Below are 6,612 nucleotides of genomic sequence, written 5' to 3'. Positions count from 1 at the left end.
GACATGGGGAGGGAGAAGGGTAAGATGGGACGAAGTGAGAGAGTGGCGTGGACATATACACACTACCAAATGTAAAATAGATAGCTGGTGGGAAGCAGCCGCATAGCACAGGGAGATAAGCTTGGTGCTTTGTGTCCACCTAGAGGGGTGGGATAGGGAAGGTGGGAGGGAGACGCAAGAGGGAGGAGATATGGGGATATATGTATATGTATAGCTGATTCAGTTTCTTATAAAGCACAAACTAACACACCATTGTAAGGCAATTATACTCCAATAAAGATGTTAAAAAAAAAACCCAAACACCTCTTTTCTTCTTTCCCCCATCCCTCTCTCCCTCCTTCCCTTCCTTCCTTCCTTCCTTATCGTTCTGACTTTCGTTACTCTGAAGTCTGCTCTGTCTGAATTTAAATATCCACTCCTGCTTTCTTTTCATTAAAAAGAATGATCTATCTTTTTCCACCCTTTTATTTTTAATGCATCTGTGTCATTACATTTAAAGCAGGTTTCTTGTGGACAACATATAGTCAGGTCTTGTTTTCTTATCCACTCTGTAAGTCCATGTCTTTTAATTGGTGTATTTAGACCTTGATGTTTAAAGTGATTATTGATATAGTTGGATTAATATCTACTGTAGTTGTTTCTATTTATTGTACTTGTTAATTTTTGTCTTCTCTTTTTCTGCCTTCTCTGGTTTTAATTGAGCATATTCTCTATGACTTCATTTTTCTCTCTTCTCTAGTATATCAATTATGCTTCTTTAAAAAAATTTTTTTAATGGTTGCCTTAGAGTTTGCAATATACATTTATAGCTGATCCAAGTCCACTATCAACTAACACCATCTCACCTCATGGGTAGTGAAGATACCTTATAACACAGTCTTCTCAATCCATTCCTCCTTCTGTTTCCTATAGTATTGTTGTCGTTAGTTTTGCTTATTCACAAGCTATAATTACCCAATGCATTTTGCTTTTATAATTTTGAAGTTATCTATTAATCAATTACAAGTAAGGAAAATACAAGATTCAATTTTACCTTCATTTATTCCGTTTCTAATGCTCTTTCTTTATGTAGATCTGAATTTTCCTTCTCTCTGAAGAACTTTGAAAAATATTTCTTGCAAGGCAGGTCTACTGGTGACAAATGCCCTCAGTTTATTTTCCCTTCAGATTTGAAGGATAATTTAACTGGATACAGAATTCTAGGTTGTCAGGCTTTTTCTTTCAACACTTTAAATATTTGACTCAAATCTCTTCTTGCTTGAATGGTTTCTGAAGAGATGTCTGATGTAATTCTCATCCTTGTCCCTCTGTAGGTAAGGTGGGTTCCCACCCACACCCACCGCCCTGGCTTCTTTCAAGATTTTCTCTTTGTCTTTGGTTTTCTTCAGTTTGATATGCTTAGGTGTAGATATTTTGGTATTTAACCTGCTTGGTGTTCTCTGTGCTTCCTGGTGTCTGTCATTAATTTTGGAAAATCTCAGCCATGTTATTATTCATATATTTCTTCTGTTCCTTTCTTTTTTCTTCTCCTTCTGTTATTCCCATTATGCTTATGTTATGCCTTTTGTAATTGTCCCACATTTCTTGGATAGTCTATATTCTCTTCTGTGCTCTCTCTCTCTCTTTTTTTTCTCTTTGCTTTTCGATTTGGAAAGTTCCTGTTGACACATCTTCAAGCTCACTGATTCTTTCCTCAGCCATGTCAAGTCTACTCATGAGCTTGTCAGAGGCATTCTTACTTTCTTTTGTAGTGTTTTTGGCTTCCAACATTTCCTTTTGATTCTTTCTTAGAGTTTCCATCTTTTTGCTTTACTGTTCTTGCATATTGTCCACTTTTTCCATTAGAGCACTTAGCATATTAATCATAGTTATTTTAAGTTCCTGGTCTGATAATTCTGAAATCTCTGCCATTACTTAGTCTGGTTCTAATGCTTGCTTTGTCTTCTCAGACTGTGTTTTGTCTTGCCTTGTAGTATGCCTTGTAACTTTTTCTTGAAATCTGGACATGTTGTATTGAGCAACAGGAGCTGAGGCAAACAGGACTTAGTGTGAGGCGCTATGACAGTCTGGGGCTCAGAGCTGGGCTGTGTTTCATATTTGTTGTAAACATAGGTAACAACAAAGGCTTCAAGTTCCTCTCACGCCCATGTTTTCATCCTCTTGTTGTTTTTGGTTTTCCCTGGAAATTCTTTCTTAAATTGAGTCTGTGTCTCATGGCTCTCACTTGTAACCTCCTGTTATTATACTGGAGCTAGTATAGTGATGTGATAGTAAAGTAATGAGGAAAGGACCTATTCTGTAATCTTATCATCAAATCTCTGTGGGCCAGAGCCTCTGGGCTGTGACCTTCAAAAGAGTTTCTTCCTCTCCCCTAAAGTGAGATGGAAGGCCAGAAGGGGCTCCAGCTATCTAGTTGCCCTTGACCTAGGTGATCAGGCTCTGGTAAAGTATTTTCCCTTGAGTGCAGGCCTTTGCTAAGGAGAATAGAAGGTTTGGGGCATATTTCAGAAGGGTTGTTTCCCCCTCTCCCTGTTGGAAGCACAAGTGGGACTTCCGAAGGGAAAACTCATGAAAGTGTGGGACCCGTCTTGAAACGGGACACCCTGGAGTTTTTCATCTCATGCTAGCCCACACTCAACCTCCAGCAATTAGTCAATTGCTGTTAAGGAGTTCCTGCCCACTACTGGCTTTAGCAGCTTCTGGTCCCTGTAAGTTAGCACTCTGTATCTGCCTGTCTCTCCCAAGTTTCTGGGGAGGCAGTCTGCCCTGGGACCTCAATTCCTTGAAGGATCTAAGAAGAGATGTTGATTTTCAGTTTGTTCTGCTTTTTTCTTGTTGTGAGGATGAGAATGATGAGTTCTAAGTTCTGCATGTTGGAGCGGAAACTAGAAGTCCTCAAATACATTTTAAAATCAAGTTGTAATGTATTTTGTTGTCAGTTACTTGAAACCTCTTGAAAAATTCAGATCAAAGGGACAAATTATTTCTTGTGTAAGCAATCTGCATAATTGTCTCAATTACCCCTTCTGCATGTGGGGGCATATGACCTTAGGTCAGCCTCAGAACCCAGCCAGCACGTCCCCCAGTGCAGGTTGTGAGTGATGTGTGATGGGTCGGGTGCAGGACTGCAGGGAAGCTCATTCCAGGGGGCGGAGTGCACAGAGCCATGAGCAGGGCCTAGACCAGGGTGAGGCAAGTGAGGCACTCAGGGTGCAAAATTTAAGGAGGCCTGACTCTCAGGCACCAACTTTGCACAGGACCAACCCTGAGAGTGACATCTCCCTAAATTTTAAACCTGAGTGCCTTGTTTGATCACCTGAGTCCCAGCCCTGGTTACCAGCACAAGCTCTGAGTCCAGACTGCCCAGCCTCATCCTTGTCTGCTGCCTGCTGGCTGAGTGACCTTGGGTGAGATTAGAACCTCTCTGTGTCTCAGTTTCCTCACTTGTAGAGTAGAGATAAGGCTAGTGCTTACTAGTGGGTAGTATAGACTGAATGTTTGTCTATAGCAAAATCCGTATGTTAGACTCCTAACCCCCAGTGTGACAGCATTCAGAGATGGGACATTTGGGAGGTGATTGGGTCATGAGGGTGGAGCCCTCATGAATGGGGTTAGTGCTCTTATAAAAGAGACCCCAGAGAGCTCCCTCAGCCCTTCCATCATGAGAGAACTGAGTGAGAAGGCAGCCATCTATGAACCAGGAAGCCCTCATCAGACCCCAAATCTGCCAGCGCCCCGATCCTGGACTTCCAGTTTCCAGACCTGTGAGCAATAAATTTCTATTGTTTGTAAGACATCCAATCTGTGGTATTCTGTTATAGCAGCTCACACAGACTAAGATACTGGCAAATAGTAAGCCCTCAAACATGTCACTTGTCTTTATTCTCCTCTCTTGACTCCTGTAGCAGAAGCTGCTTGTCCGCTGGGTTCCCTCAGCCATTCTAATTTCTCCTGCAGCTCGGCCAGCCCATGTCCCCATCCGCTGCCCCCTGTTCTCAGCCTGGCTGCCTGCTGGCTCTTTCTTGCACCCCAGAGCTCGTCCAGCCCATCAGCAGGGGTGGCCGGGAAAGGCCCCTGGCCGCCCTCAGCCATGAGTCTGAGTCAGTGGGTGAAGACCCCGGGTGCCTGGTCTCAGCAGGGCGATTCCGAGGTGCCGCCCACAATTCCTCGGAAGGAGCAGCTGCAGCTTTATCACCCCTCTTCTCTGACCCCTGCTTCCTGGTGTCACGACCCTCATCAACTACCTTCCTCCATGGCTTGTCTCAGGGTCTGCTTCGGGCTGCACCCAAATGGAGCGATTTGTCAGGGATGAGTTTCGTCTCCGGAAAAGCCCTCTCTGTGGTCTCCCAGGACATCTGTCCAGTATGCGTGTATGTGGTGAGGATCCATTCGTTCAATATCACGTCCTGTGCACCTCCTGGGTGCTAGGGCACCCATCAGGAATCGCAGGGTCAGATTCTTGGGGCCATCAGCTGTAGGACCCATAATGCCCCCTTTGTGGTCAACACTGATTAGAGCAGGTAGCGGTCAGTGAGGAAGGGAGTGAGCTCTGGACTCTGCCTGCCAGGGTCTGGACCTTGGCTCCAGGCCATGAAGCCATGTGATCCCGGACACGGCTAATACTGCTGAGTGTCAGATGCTCATCTGTGAAATGGGTAGAGCCCAGAGGACCTCGTAGGGCTGCAGTGAGCATGAGATGAGTTGATACCCAGGCATCTATGATGAGCTCGTAGTTCAGTGGGCACGTTGCAGTTCAGTACCAAGTTTAACAAGCCCATTTCCCCCCATTACCTTCTGATTCGTGAGTTTTACGTCTATATAAAAACAAAATCACCTTCACACCAATCAAAACTGCTTTCCCTTTAGGAAAGAGGAAAGTGATTACTGACTTGTAGAACCCCCAAAAAGACCCGAAAAGACATTCCCTAATTTCCCATCCTGGCGACTCACTGCCGAGTCTGTCTTGTTGAAAGTTAATCAGAGCCGACATTGTTGCCCCAAAGAAAATAAACTTCTCCTTAATGATGTGACAGAGATACAGAGGCAGGAAATTTTATCCAAAAACTCCAAAGGGATGGAAGATTCTGACTTCCCCTTATACCAAGCATCTGTAATTTTGACAGTTTGCTGATGAAAGAAAAAAAACAAAAAAAACCAAAACACATCTTCTTAGCAGTGAAGAAGTCTGTCTGGTGAGGGAGGTTTCAGGGGAAGAAAGTGGAAAATTTTCCTCCGACCCCTCCTTTCTCGGGTTGAACACTAGCCTACGCTGGTTTCCGTTCCCACCTCCTCTCTCTCCGCCTCTGTCCTGTCTGTCTATTCTCATCCCTCTCTCTCTCCACACTCATAATTCCTGATTCCTCAGCCACGTTTGCTCACCTTGAGACCCAACTGTCACCCCCTCCGCTGCCTTCTGAGACGTCCCCAAGTTCCCCCATCACTGGGTCTCTCTGCCGGGTGTAAGCTTGCTGACCCCACTGTGCACTCGTACTTAAAATGCTGCTGAGACCTGTCACAGCCCTGGGAGGACCAGCTTGTCTGCACCCAGAGAAGCCTCCTTCTGAATCTAGGGTTTCCCTCCTCCAACGCAAACCTAGCCCCCGGAAGATTCCGGGTTTTTCTGACACCCTGGTGTGGAAGCCGTGAAGTGTTGGGTGTCAGGTTAATCCTGGCCCCTGGCTTCCCTTTGTTCAGTCTGTTGAGCCCCCAGAGCCACTCCCATGACGAGCCAGAAATGAAAGCCACCCCACTCTACAGAAACCACGTGCCCGCTGTCCAGGGACGGTGCAGATGTTCATGAAGACCCAGTGGTGGGTGGATTCAAACGCTGTTGTGGCCATCAGGCTGCCTGTGGATGTCTAGAAAGATTTTAGGGCTCGTAGGAGTGGGAAGCTCCTCATTGCCGAGCTGTGGTCCCTGCTCTTAAGCCCAGAGCCCTGACCGTATTATTCTTCGGGGACACTGAACCAGGTTCAAATGTTGTTGTTGTTTGCCTGGTAATAGTAAAAGCTCAGTGTCTCAAACTATGTTCATTTGTCACAGGACTCTTTCCATTTCCAGTAACAAAAGCCCAACTCAACCTGGCTTAAGAAAAAATGTTCAGAGATCTAGCCAGCTTCAGGAACGGCTAGATCCAGGGGCTCTAACAATGTCACAAGAAATGTCTCTCTCTCTCTCTCTCACCATCCTTTGACTATGGTTTTGTCCATGTAAGTTCTGTCCCAAGCAGGACCTTCCCCTGCCTTGGCTTCCCAGAGCTCCCAGCTTACATTCCTGCAGCTTTACATGTCCTGGTGAGAGAGTGCATCACTCTCCCAACTTCTGTGGCTGCCTCTCTGGAGCCCCATGCACATCCTTGAACCAATGACTGTAGTCAGGAAGATGACAAGAACGAAAAGCCCTGATTGACTAGGCCTGGGTCGTGTGTCTTCCCCAGGAATTAAGGGTGAGGTCAGCCCCACCCCATCCTGTACATGGAACAGGAGTGAGGAGAAGTCCCCACAGGTAAGCCAGGTGCTGTTGGTAAACAGACTGGGAGTGGATGCTGGGCAGCAGACACAGCACACACGGCACGTGTTGATGCGTGGGAGTGTTGGGTTAGCCTGGAATTGT

Source organism: Orcinus orca, chromosome 16, assembly GCF_937001465.1.
Source record: "Orcinus orca chromosome 16, mOrcOrc1.1, whole genome shotgun sequence".
In the NCBI taxonomy this organism is placed as follows: domain Eukaryota; kingdom Metazoa; phylum Chordata; class Mammalia; order Artiodactyla; family Delphinidae; genus Orcinus; species Orcinus orca.
This window is presented reverse-complemented; position numbering follows the sequence as displayed.